The following is a 17,882-nucleotide window of genomic DNA, read 5'->3' on the forward strand; positions in this document are numbered from 1 at the left end:
ACCAACTGTTAGGGCCCACTACATGATGATTACTTCGTTATCCACTCAACTTTATCTGACGATAGTAAACAAACCTTTTCAAAGGTGGGTCCTCACAAAATTTCGTTTTAACCAAGCGCACTTTCTGCTAGGAGAATATGAAAAATGGTGTAAGCCTCATGAAAGTGCCCCCTGTAAATGTGATCACTTCTCAGATCAGGATTTATTACATTTTGTATTCTTCTGCCCCTTTTATAAGGAGGGGAGGGAAAGATACATTAAACCAATTCTGAGAGGTCAAGATTTTAGGCAGGTTAAACCAGCCCTACTGTATCTGCAGCTCATGGAAACTACAGTAGTAATGTATGGGGTAGCCAACTTCCTGACAATGTCAATCCGATTAAAACAAAAAAGATTAAGGTTGAATAACTAAAGTTGATTGATTTCTTGATTTTAATAATGGGCCAATGTTATCTGTTATTCTGACCCGTGTTAAATATGAACTCATGATCCGCACGTCTTGCACTTTTTTCCCAGGCTGTTAGTACTTTGCACATTGAACTGTACCGATATTCTTGTTTGCCAACATTTTAAAATTTTTGTACATTGTAAGGCCCTGTAAGATTGTTATTATTGTTAAATGTGATGGTAAAGATGTTTTTATATGAATTCCTCTATTTTTAATATTAATTTTTAACATGATTTTAATAACTTGTCTGTATGATTGAAACTGGTTCTGTAGCATACTTTTATGATTTTAAAACAATCGAATAAAGTGTTCTTGACTCTGACTCTGACTCTAGTACCATTAAGACTCCATTTGGCCCACACGTGATCTTTCAAAGTTTTGTTTTCGTATGCATTATAGTTGACATAGTTATTTATGTGTCTGTGCATTATTTCTGGCAACTTAACATTTGAAGGCGAGCCAAAGAATCTTACAAATCATAACCAGTCTCTTTTTTTTTAACTATATACTCTATATTGCTATTTTCGATGACAAACTCCATACCTGAATGCGAAATACCTGGGTGTTTATGTATTAAAGGAAAGTAGTGTTGTGTTCTGAATGAGCAGATTCCACACCTGTCAAGGACAGTATAACGCAATGAGCATCAGCGTGGCATCAATTCTCAAAAGACTTCAAGGCCAAGAATATCTTGTAATGAGACAGTGCCGGTTAAAATAATATGCATAATTAATCTCCTGCATAATTAGGGAATGGGCCAATTATTTTAAATATGGGTATATGGGGGAAGTACATATAGGAACTTAAATATACGTTTTCTTTGCCTTTTGCGATTTCATATTGATGAAGATTCCCCAGAGGTGACGTGTATTCCAGTATATACAGATGAACAGCTCTGTCTGAAAGGTGAGTCTAAAATAAGGGCCGTCGGCGCGCCATCTTTGGAGAAAAACACAATCAAAGGATTACATTTCACACATTTGAGAGCGAGTTGTAAGAGCAGGTAACAAATGTGAAGTTTTTTTTAAAGATAATAACACGGTTAAATTATTAATACACTTTTTGTTATTTTAATCATCTGCTGTAAAAAAATAAACATCCATATGGCCCGGTTAAACAGTGCTGCATTGCAGTGCGACGTTTTGGGTTATTTTAGGGGCTAATTTGGAGACCATTCATGCATGTATGGATTAACTAGGTTGGGCTGGTTTTATTGCAACATTTGCCCTGTTTCTCAAGTGTAAAAACAACTGATTGATCGTTACAAAATTGAACCAGCTCCAGTGAAACCCATGTAACCTGTCCCTCGGACGCCAAACAAATATATGGGCCCAAATAAAGGTAAGCACAGGCACGAGCTAAAAAACATTCTAAACCTGATTATTTCGTTTTTGTTTGATACGAAACAGCTACTTACCAAACAAAAAGATGAGAACAGTGTAAACTAATATGATGTTTCCCGCTATCATGTGATCTAGAACATTTATGTACGTCCTGCATATTCACAGGAGTACATCATATGCTATAAAATATGGCGCATTCCTGCCCTTTTCCTGTGACGCAGTGCGCGCGGCTTTCTGCACTGTGCTGCATTGCGCGAGTAACTCCTAAATCTAGCCCAGTATGAATTTGGCATACTGAAATGAAGTGCTCCAAAAAAGTCTAATCTTTTTACTGCTTTTGCCGGGGCTTTCTTGTTTTGCTTTTGGAACAGTCTAATTGTATTTTGAGCAGTGTAAGCACCAGTACCTCGCTTTTGATTCGTTTAAAGTATTGCAGAATTTGTAAGGTGCATCTACTTAATACTGCTGCCCTTTTTTCCCAATTTCCTTTGTGTAAACGATTCTGGTACGTTAAGTCCGGTCCTAAACAGAACATGGTCCTTGGGAACAAGCAAGCTTGAGAGAACCCATAGTTGGACGAAGAATGACTTTCCTGATGACCGTACTGCTCCTCTTGGTGCAAGCTGCTGTCTACGTCACCAGCCGGGCAGGCTGCAAGCTCTCCAGCCAGGCCCTGCAAGCTTACTCCAAGGAAGGAGATGTAATGTTTGGTGCCCTGGTGCCTGTGCATGCAGAAATGATCTTTCCAACAATGAGCTTCACAGACTCGCCAACTGACAAATATTGTGACAAGTAAGTGGCACGCGTAAAACGCATATACCAAAAAAGAATTATCGTGAGGTGGGATTTAAAAAAAAAACGGTTTAAAAATAATATTTTTAATGTAACTATATATATATATGTGTTTATATATATATATATATATATATATATATATATATATATATATATATATATATATATATAACACAGGTTTCAATAAACATTTATGTGTAAGAGCTAATGTACTGCAATATTTTAGTTTATTATTTCCAAGTTAAAAAGAATTATCTTAAATCATTTTACAATTATACTTAACATTAAATTATTGGTCTTTTTTTTTTAATGAATACACTGTTTCATTTTCCCTTTATTTTCCTATATGGAGATCTTTGCCATAGTAGGGAAGAGCACAACCTATGTGGCAAAAGTTAATAGTAGTTACTTTACACTTGTAAATTCGCTCTTACATGTTTTTACCCACTGAACTGACGGATGGAGAAATGTTTACTGGTGAAAAGCACAAAATTCTAGATTTACACCTGGGTGCAGAAGTAGGTTTAATGCTGAGTAAATTTACTCATGCAAATTTACCTTCGTGAATAGACCTCAGTATGGGCCAGCTGCATGTCTGGTTGGATAGATAAGAACACTTTACTTAGCAAACCAGGATGTTATCTAGGCGTGCAAGAAGAACATTTAGAAAATCTTTATCTTGCAAGCCTGCTCATAATGCAGTGTACCTGAAGGTAATTAAAATCAGAAGTTAGGACTATAATACTGCAATGAGACCGGAATGGTCTTTTTGTTGTTTGTAATTACCATGGCAGCCTTAATTACATTTAGGCAAACTGCTTTAAAAAAGTTGACTTCTTTCACTTTTGCAGATGCTTGCTGAGCTGTACTTGTGTTTTAAAAGTCAATGGGTCCGCTGTCATTTTCAGTCCACAATCAAAATGTAGCTCAGATCCCACTGATGGCTTATATTCCTGGTTTCTTTATGCAAGTGTCAACTGTACAGCTTTCTCACAGAACAGAAATGATTTGTGGGAAATATGAAACCAGATGTGGGAAGCGTGCACCGTGAATGTAATGTTCACTATGCAACTTATAGAAACTGGATGGGCACAAAAATGCTTTGACACTGGTATCTCAGATTCCTTTTGTGTACAAGTGCATCCCACACAAATGGCTGCCTTGGGATTAACTGGTCAGGGAACAATCACAAGTGAAAGCTGCATGAGATTAAGCATGGGCGAATTTTGCGAATTCGCGATCCGCGAATTTGCGGATTTGCGAATTCGCGATCTGCAAAATTCGTGAATTTGTGCGAATTTGCGTATTTTTGTTTTTTGCGTGTTTGCGGGTTTTTTTGCGTGTTTGCGGGGTTTTTTGCGTGTTCGCTGGGCTTTTTGCGTCTTCGCGAGCCGCTTGCATAGCGAAGTTACCCATGCAGTCGTTTATGGGAGAGGGAGAGAGAGATAGATAGATAGATTACACTCACAAACAGATGGTGAAAAGGGGGATCGTGCGATAGAAAGCCCATCAACTGTCCTGTTTTTCATATGTCCACCTTTGTACACCATGCATAACATTGTATTTCTTATGATAATAAGCATGTACAGCTAGAGAAAATGTACCAAACGTCTCCCAACCCCTTAGTAATTCTGTGAAGGAGCACATGAGCTTCAGGCATTAAGCATTTAAATGCAGAACAGCAAAGAGTCCTCTGTCTTTCTGAACTATGCAGTTTGTAGTGCCTGTCATTTAAATAGCACGTGTTCTTCAAACTCTAGAGGCAGATTTACTAACCTTTCATACAACACAACTCAGAAAGGCAACTTGCTACACTGAGCTTGCTGAAAGGGAAAGAGCAGAAATGCGCCATATTTACTAAAATATGGTGTTGTGTGAATGAGAGAGAGGAGATGCACCATATTTACTAAAATATGGCACAATACTGCTCTCTCATAGAGCTGACACACTTCAGGTAGCCTGACTCGAATGCAGGCACCCTTGCCCCATGGTGCAAGGGTGCCTGCATCATGGGTGAGATTATGTTGTGCAGGAAGGGCCATCTTCCTGTGCAAAAACAATCCTTAGAGCCATGTTCCTCTTTCCATGTGTGCTGGAGAATGCAGCACAAGTGGAGAGCAGAATTCGTTCACAGAAATGAAGCTATTTCTCCTCGTTATGTCTCTCTTGGCTAGGCATACCATTTTAGTGGAAATCCGGGTTTACTTCCTTTAGTAAATCCTGATTTGCATCAAAATACATGACTAGAAGAATGGGAACGCCCATGCTCCACTCATGTAATGCCTACTCAAAGGTACTGCTTTTAGTTACTTTTTTTTTTAGAAACCAATGCATGACTACGCAAATTTGCCCTTGCGTGGGTTTGTAAATCTCGATTAGTATTTTGTTTCATGGCTGCCCCAAAAATCGTTGTAACTAAAACACTAAATGTTAGTAAATCCGAGCCCAAGTTGGCATCACCCTTCTGCAGCAGTGAGGGGGCACAGAACATAATCATAACAGACACTAGGACTCAAATAAACTCTCCTGTGTGCACTGCTTTGTCATTGAGAGGATGTCATTGATTATCCTACAAGTTCTGTGTCTTGGAACTGCAGTGGAAAGCCATGAACGAACTTGTGGTACTCAGTCTACCATGTCTTTCCCACTAACTCCTGATTGTCTTTACTTTCCTGCTAACAGAGGCATTCTGGAATGATTCTCTGTAGAAAGAAGGTTTATTGTTAACAAAGTAGATCAACGTAGTTTCCTGTACTATCACCCATTTCGACCCCCGATAATATCACACATGGTGCAAGAGTATCAAGAAGGAAGGGTAAAGAGAAATGTATGAAGATAGAGCAAAAAAAAATGGAATAGCCAAGACTGTCTACCAAACAACTTTAAAAGAAATTAAAACTAAAATAATGTAGTTGAAAATGCAGTTGTAGGTACAGGAAACTAAACGAAGATATAGAAAATGTGAGGAAACGAACTGGCTACCTCCACGTTACTTCTCCAAGATTCAGGTCTATTGAAAGAAAAGGATATTCAGGGACTGATTTTTTTATCTTTCAAGCAATGGAGTGGAGCTAGGCAACTGGCTGTGCTATGTTGCATGAAGGAGAGAGAGCAGAAATGCTCTATATCTTTTTTTTTTTTACAGAGTTTTATAAAGCGCAAACTTGACCCGGTACCGGTTATCAGAGCGCTTTCCAGAGCACAGGTTGCATTACATGAGGACACATCCATTTTTGTTAGGCACGGGAGATTAAGTGATTTGCCTAGAATCACAGGACGTTCAGCGTTATTACAGAGACTCGAGCCCGGTTCCCCAGATTCGAGGTCGACCGCCCTAGCCGTTAGGCCAACTCCTCTCCCCATATCTACTAAGATATGTTGCAATTTTGCTCTCTTATTGCGCTAGCGCACTTCGGGAAGGCTAGCACCAATGCAGGAACACTTGCATCACTGTGCAAAGGTGCCTGTGTTACAAGCAGAACCCCTTGAGCCATTTTCTTATTTCTATGTGTGCAGCAGAATGCAGTGCACATAAAAAGAGGAAAATAATAATTCGAAAAAAAGATTTTTCTTCTCCTCATCCTCATCCGCAAATTCTTTATTTCGGCTTAAATGCCATAAAAGAGTCACAACAGAATTCATTACAATATACATTGAGTCACATTTTTAAATACATTTAGTATGGATAAAACATATGTAAGTTAAAAGAGAAAAATATATAAAAAAATATTTCTTCTCATTACGCCACCCTCTGGGAGGTGTTGTGATTTCACTCAGTCCTAAATTTACAAAAGTTTGTAAATGCAAGATTGCATAAAGTCCCTGGTTGGATGCATGGGAACCTCCATGCTCCACTCACGGAACATCTCCCAGAATGAAATGTAACAGCTGCGTTGTACTACATGCCACCCAAAGTGGGGGCAAATCGACCCTTACGTAACTTCGTAAATATCTACCAGCATTTTACATCATGGCTGCACAACCATGATGCAAAATGTTAGTAAATATGGCCCGTAGTGCTTAACTTGTAAAAGATTTAAGTGCGGGTACACAATTCTTTTGACTGCCTAGGCTTGATTCCACCTCTGCTTCTTCTACATCCTACTCTACCTGTCTCTTTACATTACTTTTTCGTGTTCTTTTTCCATTCCTGCTTTCGTTTGTCACAGTTCTCCGGTATTTTTCTTCTTTCTTCTTTTTCAGATTTTTTCATTTCTCTGGGTCAACGTCTGATTGATGATAAAAATTACGTCCAGGTCCCCAAAAATGAGTACTGGTGCCCAACACGGGCAACCACTGGCACACATTAGACCCAGACTATTCTAATAGTTTTACTTCCGGTCGGGCCTAAAATCTATCTACCTAAACAATTGTCTTACACGTCTCTTGAAAAATGTTCATGAATTTAATCCTGGATATGCAAACACCTTAGCCAGATTGGGCTGCAAAGAAGTCAGCTGACCACCATATATGAGCTTAAACGCTTTTGTTTCAAGATTACTTTCGTAATCAATTAAGGATTTTCGCTTATTTAATATAAAGGTTTCAGACTTCACCACGTAAGCTTAAAATCACACCCTAGAAATTCATTAGGCTAAATCCGCCTTCTATTTTTCTGCGATACATGAAAATATTTATACTGAGGTGTGGCAAGTCTGCCATAGCAAGTGCTATATTAATGGGTAACACTTTGCTAAAACACCTGCCATGCAAAAGATAAAAAAGATTTTTGATTGGCCCTTACTTTAACCTTTTATCACTGCTGGAAGTGCCCTCTCGTTTCCATAATGTTGCTGCTGCAAATCAGCCCCTTGAGATTTTGGGTGTTATTCACAATATGGAATTAGGGTGGTTTTGGGGTGACCACTTTCCTCCAAGTCATTACAGGTGCTGTTTCCATTCCGGGTACCATATTGCATTCTGGGTTTTGTATTCTTGCCCTGCTATTATTTTACACCTTAGAATAATAAATGTAAAAACCATAATTTTGAGATGAAATGTTCCAGACCAGAGACAGCAACAGTAATGACTTGGAATGAGGTAATCACCCTATGCGCTGTGCAAGATGTTATGTTTTTACTGTTATCGTTTTAGGTTGGAGTGGAGGTGGTAGGTAGGTGGTAGGTATCTGTACTGCACGTAGTCAGAGTAGTAGGCATTCACATTTATTTCTTCAACTGTCCATCTTAACACTAACAAAATAATGCCACTTTAGCATAAACATTTTTACATTGATAATAACTTACTTTTCTAGGACAAATACCTACTTCTAAATATGCCAACTATCTTAAACTAGGCTTAAGTTTGAAGGGCTGGCCTTTAAAGGTCAGGTGGTACCCTTTGAAGGAGAGTTCTAAATCTAATTTCTATTTCAAGAGTTTATTTAGAACATAGGGGCATATTATCAAGGACAGGCGATACATTATAGCCGCTTTTACCGGCAGGAAACTGCCGATAAAGCGGCGAAAATGGCCTTGATAATATGCTCTATGAATTCCTATCGAAGCCCATGTTAGATGTGAACACATGTAACATGGGCTTCGATTGGAATTCTTAGAGCATATTATCAAGGCCATTACCGCCGCTTTATCGGCAGTTTCCTGCCGATAAAAGCGGCGATAATGTATCGCCTGTCCTTGATAATATGCCCCATAGTTACCCAAATAGTGTTCTCCAGTGCGAAAGTCCCAGCAGGACTCCTTGCCAATTTAGTACAGCCAAGTCTTCAGATGTTTGTGGAATACAGCCTATGTCTGAATCAAGAGGAGGGTGTTCCATAATTTAGGTGCCAGATATTTGAAGGAGCGACCTACCTGTCTGACACAACAAATTTGCGGTACTTGAGCCAGTCTGAGGTTAGTGGAGTGCAAGGATCTCAAAGGACAAAAAGGTGTTACCAGATTCTTCAAATACTATGACCCAGATAGAGCAGGTGCTCAGTAAACAAAGCACAATACTTTATTTAGGTTTTGTTTAGCCACAGGTAGGAAATGGAAGTCCCTCAAATGAATTGGGACGCCTTGCAGAACGGACGCTGCACTGAGGATTTTTGCTGCCTCTTACCTTTAAACTTTTACTCCCACTGCTCGCGGTACCCGCTCCGCGGGTCCCGCTTCGTGAGGGGAGTCGGATCATCGCTGGGGGCCACTGCTGAGGACTGTGTGAGGCGGGGCTGCGAGCGCGGGTGCTGGGACTCTGATTCCCAGGAGCACCCGCCTGCCCGGATAGAGATCACCTGGGCTGCTCTCCCCGACCCCTCCCTCCCGCCCTTGAGCCTTCTAAAGTTGCGTTGCTGGACAAGATCAGTGGGACGCCTTGCAGAACGGACGCTGCACTGAGGATTTTTGCTGCCTCTTACCTTTAAACTTTTACTCCCACTGCTCGCGGTACCCGCTCCGCGGGTCCCGCTTCGTGAGGGGAGTCGGATCATCGCTGGGGGCCACTGCTGAGGACTGTGTGAGGCGGGGCTGCGAGCGCGGGTGCTGGGACTCTGATTCCCAGGAGCACCCGCCTGCCCGGATAGAGATCACCTGGGCTGCTCTCCCCGACCCCTCCCTCCCGCCCTTGAGCCTTCTAAAGTTGCGTTGCTGGACAAGATCAGTGGGACGCCTTGCAGAACGGACGCTGCACTGAGGATTTTTGCTGCCTCTTACCTTTAAACTTTTACTCCCACTGCTCGCGGTACCCGCTCCGCGGGTCCCGCTTCGTGAGGGGAGTCGGATCATCGCTGGGGGCCACTGCTGAGGACTGTGTGAGGCGGGGCTGCGAGCGCGGGTGCTGGGACTCTGATTCCCAGGAGCACCCGCCTGCCCGGATAGAGATCACCTGGGCTGCTCTCCCCGACCACTCCCCCTCTTACCCAGCGATTACTATATTTTGCGGCCAGTTCTCCCGCGGCGCGGGAGCGCGCGGGAGGGTGCCGGGAGGGTGCCGGGAGAAGCCCGGGACAAGGGCGGGACCGTCTGTGGCCGTCAGGGGCCGAAGGAGGCCGGGCCGGGCCTACCCTCTTGGTTTGTGCTTCTGACTCTTGGTCTCCTATACTGGGTGGAACGCCCGCTGAGTGTAACCTACTGTTTAACCTATTGTGACCACTATGCCGTCCCCTGCAAGGGAGAGCACCCCTCTAAGACCAGGGGGAGCAAAGAATAGGACTTTAGAGAATTATTTCTCACGGGCAGTGGGGGAGGGGGATAAAGAGTGTAACCTGTCCAGGCTAAGGGCAGAACGGAGACGCTCAATAGATAATATGAAAAACACGCCCCTGGGAGATCAACCTATTGTACCAAGGGAGGAGCTGTCTCGAATTGATGATGTCCCACTATTGTTGAGGGATTGCAGTAACATGTCACCAGGTGAAGTTTTGAATATAGCCCCAGAAACTAGTTCTAGCCCCCCAAGGGTGACTATTGATTTGGTGTCCCAACCCCTTCCGGCATTTCCAGCCACGAAGATTAGGAAAACCAAATCTAAGCCAACTAACACACAAGTAGCTTTTGGACCGCCTCCAAATAAACGTAGGAGGAAATCGAGGGGAGTTCAGGGAAAGAGCAAACCCAAGGTTCCACACTCGGACTTTGGGAAGTTTTCAAAAACCCCCGTATCAGTAGAGAAACCACCGGTTGATTCAAATCCCAAACCCACTGCCCATGAGGAGCCAGCTCCTACTATGATAAAAGACATAGGAGTTGGTACTGCTAATATTCCCCTGTCTGTTGTCCCGCTGGGAAACCTAGAATTTTTGTTAAGGTCCCTGTTACTACCGATCAGCGAGAGTATGAAAAAGATCGAGATAAGACTAACCATCTTAGAGGCCACATTGGGTAGTCTGAAAACTCCTGTTGGAAGACAGGGAAGGCAAACAGAGTCCACCCCTTCTACTATAGTCCCTCAGCAGTCGGTAAATAGTGCCACCAACCCACTCCCTCCACAAGCTATGAATGTGGTGCCTCCACAACAACCCACAAGGCCAAACCCTGTAACAGCTATGCCCCCTAACACTAATATGCCTAACCCTCCTTTGGGATCTGTACCCCCGGCACAGCCGGTAGATAAGGGCACTCCGACCCCTTTAATGAAGCCCACCTTGAGACCACGCAGACCCAATTTACCCCCCGAGACAAATGCTTTTACTGTAGTTATGGCAGGTGTCCCCCCACTTGAGGAAAATGAAATGGAGGACTTTTGTGCCCTAAAAAGTAGGGTAATCAAGTGGTTAAATATAAATAGACCCCTCCCGACACATTTTAATAATGAAATTACAATGGTAAGAAGGGTACCATGGGTGGGTAGAACACAAAAATCCATTAAAGGGGACTGCATACTGGTGAGTTTCAGGGACACAGGAACGGTGTCCCATATATGTCAAGGGAAAAATAGATCAAGGGAATCCACCATCCAAACCCTCCATGTGTCGTTCTTTTTTCCCATCATCCCTGGCCCACCACAACGACCTCAAACTTATGATAGCTGGGAGAGGGTTGGCAGGAGGGGGAGTCACCAGGCCTTTAATCCTAGGCCGATTTTTGGCCGTCCTGAACAACCCTTTTTCTCCTATAACCGGTTCCATTGCCTAGATGGCCTTGAGGGGGTTGATTGACAGGTAGACAATGCCCCCCAGGGTTGTATAGAAGATGGAGGGACGGCAGAGAGTCTGAAGGAGCAAAGTCCCAAGGTTCAGGAAACCCTGGCGGTTGGTGAGGGGGCACCAAAGTGTGTTGTACCAAAGGCAATAGCTAAAGACAAGATAGGAGGGGGACATGGGCAGGCAATGCAAAGGACAACGTGGGAAAGAAGACCAAGGGCCCAGGGCGGTGCTGAATGGAGTGGCGAGGGCGTGAGACTTATCTCATGGAATATAGCAGGTATAGCGGGCAAATTTAATAACAAGGAATGGGTGGACTTTATTAGAACATTTCATATCATATGTGTACAGGAGACGTGGGCTGTGGAGAACAATCACCATCTGCAGGGTTACAAGTGTTTCTTTGTTCCTGCCCGCAAATCCAGCTCAGGGAGGGCAATGGGTGGTTTGTCCATCTATGTAGATTTAGACCTGCCAGGCACCTGGTCCTTCCCAGACTGGTTTTCGCATGGGATACAGGTGGTTCGGTTCCAGGGAAAGGGGTTACGATTCTCTGTTTTTAACATATATAACACCGAGATAGTAAATAGTCACACCCCGGTAATAGCTGAACTTGACCAAAGGTTAGGAATAGAAATTACATCCCAGAATAAGGGCCCGTCTTGTGGTTTACTCGTGGTGGGGGATTTTAATTGTCACCTTTGTCCGGCACTGGTCAAAACGAATACAGATTGGGCGCAATGCCCAATTGAGAAGGGACTGCATTTCTCCCATTCGCCCACTGGGTCGGCTCTTAGGTTGCTCCGGCTTAAGTACGACCTGGAGCACACCATTAATATGGTAGACCCACAGTCGGACGGTACACTCCCACCAATTTTTAAGGGCAGGGGTTGCTCGTCCATTATAGACTTTATTCTTGTCTCGAGATCCCTGGTTAATAAAGTGGTTAGTGTAGGGATAGACTGGAATATTTTCAGTGATCATAACCCGCTTGTTTTAACGCTTGTATATAGGGCGGGTACAGGCTCTAATGTTCATCGTTCAATTGTGGAGAGGGTCACCGATCAAGGCAGGAGACTGAAATGGTCCAAGATAGATGGGGTAAAGTTCTATAAAAACCTGAGCGAAAAGGGTTTGCTGGCCATAAATGAATGTTTGGATCTGGAAGTCCAGGGACCAAGGTTATTAGAAGCGTTTAATCATATTGCCAACATGATTGATGGACTATTAAGGTCCAGTGCGCCTACGCGCAACCTGGTCAATCCCCGGTGGTTTGATAAAGATTGTTCTAAGGCACTGAGGGAATTGAAATGCTCTCTTAAGACAAAACCACGAGACCCACAAGTAATCAGGGCATGCAGAGAAAAATATAAACAAGAGACCAAAAGGAGGAAACTCACTCTGCAGGTAGAAGCTTGGGCAGATCTGAGAGAGGCAGGGGAAAGAAGGGACCTAGCGGGATTCTGGAGAATCATCAATAAACGACCTTTCAAGAAAATGATTCTCCAGAGATAGTGGCTAACATCCTCCCGGAGCAGTGGGTCAAACACTTTAGGAGCCTGTACAACCATGAACCGGGCACCCACGTAGAGTCATCAGTAATCCCAAGTCAGGCTCCCCCGGTTGTATTTACCCTCAAGGAGATTACAGCTGGGATGGAGAGTTTAACTAGGAATAAAGCCCCGGGCCCAGATGGAATCCCCCTGACCTTTTTCTTAGTAACATAGATTTGTGGGCCCCATTGATGACGAGGGTGCTAAACACTGCTGTCATCTGCGGTCTCCCTCCATCATGGTCTAAAGCGATCATTGTGCCAATCTTTAAAAAGGGCAATAAGGACGACCCCAAGTGTTATCGACCTATTTCCCTGATTGACGTCTCGGCTAAACTTCTGGGAAGGGCACTCCTGAACAGATTGACTGAGTGGACCGAAGAGAATAACATCTTCTCGGACACTCAATATGGGTTCAGGTCAGGGAGGTCCACTAGTGATCAATGCCTGAACCTATATATGCTGACTGCCAAATACACTCTAGCCAGTAAGGAAACCATCTATATGGGATTCATGGACCTGGCAGCAGCATTCGACCACGTCACTAGAGGGAAGTTGTGGGACATGATGGCAGGGATGGGAGTTGAGAACGGTCTAATCACCATATTAAGAGAGCTGCATAGTGACACCACGGCCAGAGTCAGATTTAGCAGGGAGGGAGGACTGACGGACTCCTTTCCGTGCAAAAGTGGAGTCAGACAAGGTTGTATTCTTGCCCCTTTTTTGTTTTCCCTTTACATCAATAATTTGGAACAGTTTCTTTTGGGCTTAAAGGCAGATTCCCCAAGGGTTGGGACGCGGCATATCCCTGTCCTGCTTTATGCAGACGACGCGGTATTGCTGGCGCGTACACCCCGAAGCCTACAGATTCTGATAGATGGGTTCGTCAAGTTTATGAGCGATCTGGACTTATCTGTCAACCTAAGTAAATCTTATGTGCTCGTGGCAGGCAAAAAACCTCCCACAAAATGTACCTATACAATAGGCACACATTGCTTAGAGGAGGTTAAAACGTTCTCCTATCTCGGAGTAACCTTTGATGGTGCTCTTCAATTCAACTCCTTGGTGGAAGAGCGTTGTAATAAAATGATTGCCTCTAACGGGGCAATAGCCGGGTATGGCAGAAGGTTGGGCAGATGGAGTCCGGAACAGGTGATGAACCTGTACGGCTCTATAACATGCGCCAAAGTAAGCTATGGGGCAGAAGTTTGGGGCTTCGTGAATACCTCTAGAATTGACCAGGAAGAGAACAAACATCTGAAATCTGTCCTGAGGGCACCACCCAGCACGGCTGGACTTATAGATCGTAGGGAGCTAGGGAGGCCATATATGGTCGATTTGTTAAAACTTAGGCCAATTGTGGCGTGGATAAAAATCTGGGTAAATCCAGATGCGCATTTAAGCAGAAAAATCTTACTGGACTGCCTAGGTAGGACCCACTGCATGCGCATCCCATGGCTCAAATATGTGAGAAATACTCTAGATGAACTAGGGTTTGGAAACCTCTTCAAGAACCCGACCACCATTTCAGCACAGCACAAGAAACAAGTAGGGGAAATTTTCCTAGAGCGGAAAACCCAATGCCGTGCTGTGGCTGAAGGGGGAAAAAAGTCAGTAAGGGCTTATAATTTGGTGAAGAGTGTGGAGGGGATGGAGCCCTATCTGTATCTTGTACATAACACACAGGACAGATTTCTTATGTGCCGTTTCAGACTGAACCTACTTCCGTTTATCTTGGCTTCGCCAGCAGGTTTTACTATGTCAATCGAGCAGAAGGGACCCTGCGGCTGCGACAACCGGTCTCCGCAGGACTCCCTTCATTTCACCTTGCTCTGCCCCTATTATTCAATGCCTAGACGCAGATTCCTAGTAGACATCTTAAAAAAAGCCCACATGGAACATGCCAGAGACGCCTTAATTTATTTGCAAAAAGCTTCTGACCCGCTAACCTTGTGTTGTGTTATGAATTTTATTAAGGTGGCGGTCCGACTAAGGAAGACGAGGGGAGAGAATTGATAAACTTGGGACTCCCGGTTTTAAATTCATGGCGTGTATGTTAGTACTCCATTGTTATTTATGTACAAGGATCTTGTCCAATATTTAATGCTGCTTTATTTATGTATATGTATATGTGCTTTTATGGTGTTTTTTAATCACCGAATAAAGATTCTTGAATTGAAAAAAATTGAATTGAAACAGATGAGAATTAGGGAATGTGTCCAAGGAGACATGGTGCTGCATTCTGGTTCGTTTGAATTATTTTAAACGAGGCGTTTGAAACTCCTCAAAACGAAATATTGCCATTGTCCAGACACTATATGATCAGTACGTGGCCGATAGTCCTTTGAGGGGACGCCGGCAAGAACAGAAGAATTTTCATGAGGCCCTTTACATACCAAAACAGAACCCAATTACAGTATAGATCTGATGATTGAATCTCAGTACCTTATCCAGTCACATTCCCAGGCTCATTACTACATTTCTGACCTCTGGTATACGGCCTCCCACCTCCGACCACAGAGCAAGCCCCACAAGTCCAATTAGCAAAATTTCCGTTTTGCTGCCATTGATTTTGAAGCAGGTCAGTCCCATCCAATGGACTACAGCTTCCAGACAGAGTTTAAGTTGAGAAGGACTCTTTCCCACCCCTGTCCAATGTTTATTTGTGATCTTCTGTAATCCAAAAGAGCACAGAATTCATGCTGCGGCCCGATTGTAACCAAACAGAGACACATGCAAAAAATTGTGAGATTCCAGATAGGCAGATGACTGTCTATCGATGTGCTTTTTCTAAGACTCTAGCCTCAAAAGGTAAAACAGAAATGCTGTGATTGTCTTATAACTTAGAAGCACAGATTTCATTTAATGAGCAATGGAATAACAGTGGCATGTGTCCATACTTGGGGAACAGTAGAGGGTCTAATAGATAAATTAAGCAGCTCAGAAAGCGTGGGTGGTAACACAGGGGCCACCATTTTCAGGATCAAAGGCGGTGCTGGATCCCTCAGAGAGCCCGATTTCACAGATGTCAACAGTATCTAAAGCAGGGCAATATCTAGGGACTCAAAGGCGGATAGCTGGTATTTCCTTTGAGACAGGCTAGCACAATGTGCAGTGGAAGGCTCCGCTTCAGACACACAAGGTAAAGACGAATAAATATCCACCACTTTCCTCTGAAGAAAGTTGGCCCATTCCCCGCACTTCTGCTCAGATATTATATGTCTGGAAAACTAACATGACAACATGGACTTTGCAATGGAAAATATTTCCTTGGTGGAATTGTGCAAGTTATTGATTTTTTTCAGCATAGGGTACCACCCATGCCTTTATGGTTGGGTTATGTTACTCTTAAAGTGCCTCTTTGTACCTTGATTTGACTGTTGAGTTATACAATCTGCACCAGATGTGTTTTAAGTTCTTGTATTTTTATTTTGGGCTAGCAACTCACAATTGAATCCTGGCATTGGGACGTGACTTTTCTTTTTAGATGAAAGTGGTATGAAAATTAGGTACTCAAGAGCCAAATTGATCCATACCCTCACATTGTTTTCTAAAAACCTCCGCTTTGGTGTTTCATCAGGGACTAGAAGCTACCGAAAGGTTACAAAAACTCATTGGGTCAAGTGTGAAACATTTCCTAGATGGAACATGATCTGCCTGAGAGGGAAGGGTCCTGGAATTCATCTCAATACTCGTTGTTATCACATAATAGTCTGTCCAGTCTAAGGAAATCGAAAATTAACCACCAGGATAGGAAGATTGGAAACAGTGTGCTCGACCCTATGTGTAGCTGACCTAACTAATTGCATGAGTTTAAGAGCCTCAAGGTCTTTTTTGAAGCTATAGGCAACAGCAAAATTAGAATCTTCAAAACGTTAATTAAGATCATTTTATAGTGTAAAGATTGCTTATTGGATTGACGATAGGGCAAGTGCATCTGCTAGCATAGATGAGCACTTAACTTTTGGGCCCCGTTGACAATAGACAAGAGGACCTGCGAATGTAAACTTGCTGGAGACCAAGATTTCTGGTCAGATCACCCTTTCTGTTTCATGTAAGAAGGTGAGAAAAACTATCGGTGATGGTCACATATGGAGTCTCTTGTTGTAGTTGGTTGGGTGAAATAATGCTTAGATCCTTCAAAAGTATTTTTTCAGTTGATTTTGCATTGTTCAACATTGAACGAACTGGGTTTTGTAAACAATGCTTAGTGAAATGTTCTTTTGTCTGTGATGAGGCTTGACTCAATGTGAGAAATCGGGTTGTTGGTTGAGGGGGGTGGGGTTGAAACCCTACGAAAGCAACAGCCACAATCCTTGTCAGTGTGAACCACTAAACATCACAAGTTCAGGCTGACTACGAAGGAACACAGGCCGCATTCATGGACCAGTTTAGTCCTGCGGAAAAAGTTACCTGCTAAAGCCCAGCGCGAACAGTTCTGTACATAGCGGAGGAAGCCGTGAGGAGCAGGAAAAGCATCTTAGATGGTCATCGCTGTCTCACGAACAGCAGAATGGGCGTCGTGGACGGTAGCTGCTGGAGATTCATATTGTTGGTTACTGCGGGCTTTCGATAATTTAGAGCAAAGTGCAGATCTCACATTACTGGTTATCACTGGTAGTTGTTGTAGCACGAAGAGTTAGATTCACCAGACCTTCATGGTAGAGGTTGGCATAGTTGGCAAGATATTGGCATGAATCTGCCTGTTCATGGTCAAAAAGAGCCCAAATCTTCGGGATTTCTCCTTTTTGAGTCAGAGGAGTGCAGTCTAGTGCCAGCCAAGGATCCAGTACCTCTTGGGAGACACCTCTTGGAGATCTCAGACTCACTCTTGCAGAAGCCAGCTGTGCTCAGACTGTTCCAGTTGCAGGTCCAGGCAGCAGGCTAGCTGGGCAGATAAAGGGAGGCTTTTGGAGTGTGTTATATTCCTGTACATCAAAACAGGAGGTCAATCAGATAACCATTAAAACCACTCAGCCTGGGTTGAAAGAAGCAGGTCCTGTCTTCCTTCACAGCAAGCAGGGCAGACTGCAAGCAGCAATGCAGCAGGACATCATTTTTCTGTTGTATCCACAGGTCCAGGAGTGTACAGAGGAGAGGTTCTGAGGGTCTTCTTTATATACCTGGCTCCCACTTTGAAGTGGGAGGAGTTTCTGAAGTTTC

The 17,882-nt window shown here is 43.5% G+C and overlaps 1 pseudogene; it reads left to right on the top strand.

The window, feature by feature from the left end:
- Positions 1-1,394: 1,394 nt before the first annotated feature.
- LOC147705854 (extracellular calcium-sensing receptor-like) overlaps positions 1,395-17,882 on the top strand; it is a 170,447-nt pseudogene continuing 153,959 nt past the window's right edge.

The sequence above is a fragment of the Lissotriton vulgaris genome, chromosome 7 (assembly GCF_964263255.1).
Source record: "Lissotriton vulgaris chromosome 7, aLisVul1.2, whole genome shotgun sequence".
Classification (NCBI taxonomy): Eukaryota; Metazoa; Chordata; class Amphibia; order Caudata; family Salamandridae; genus Lissotriton; species Lissotriton vulgaris.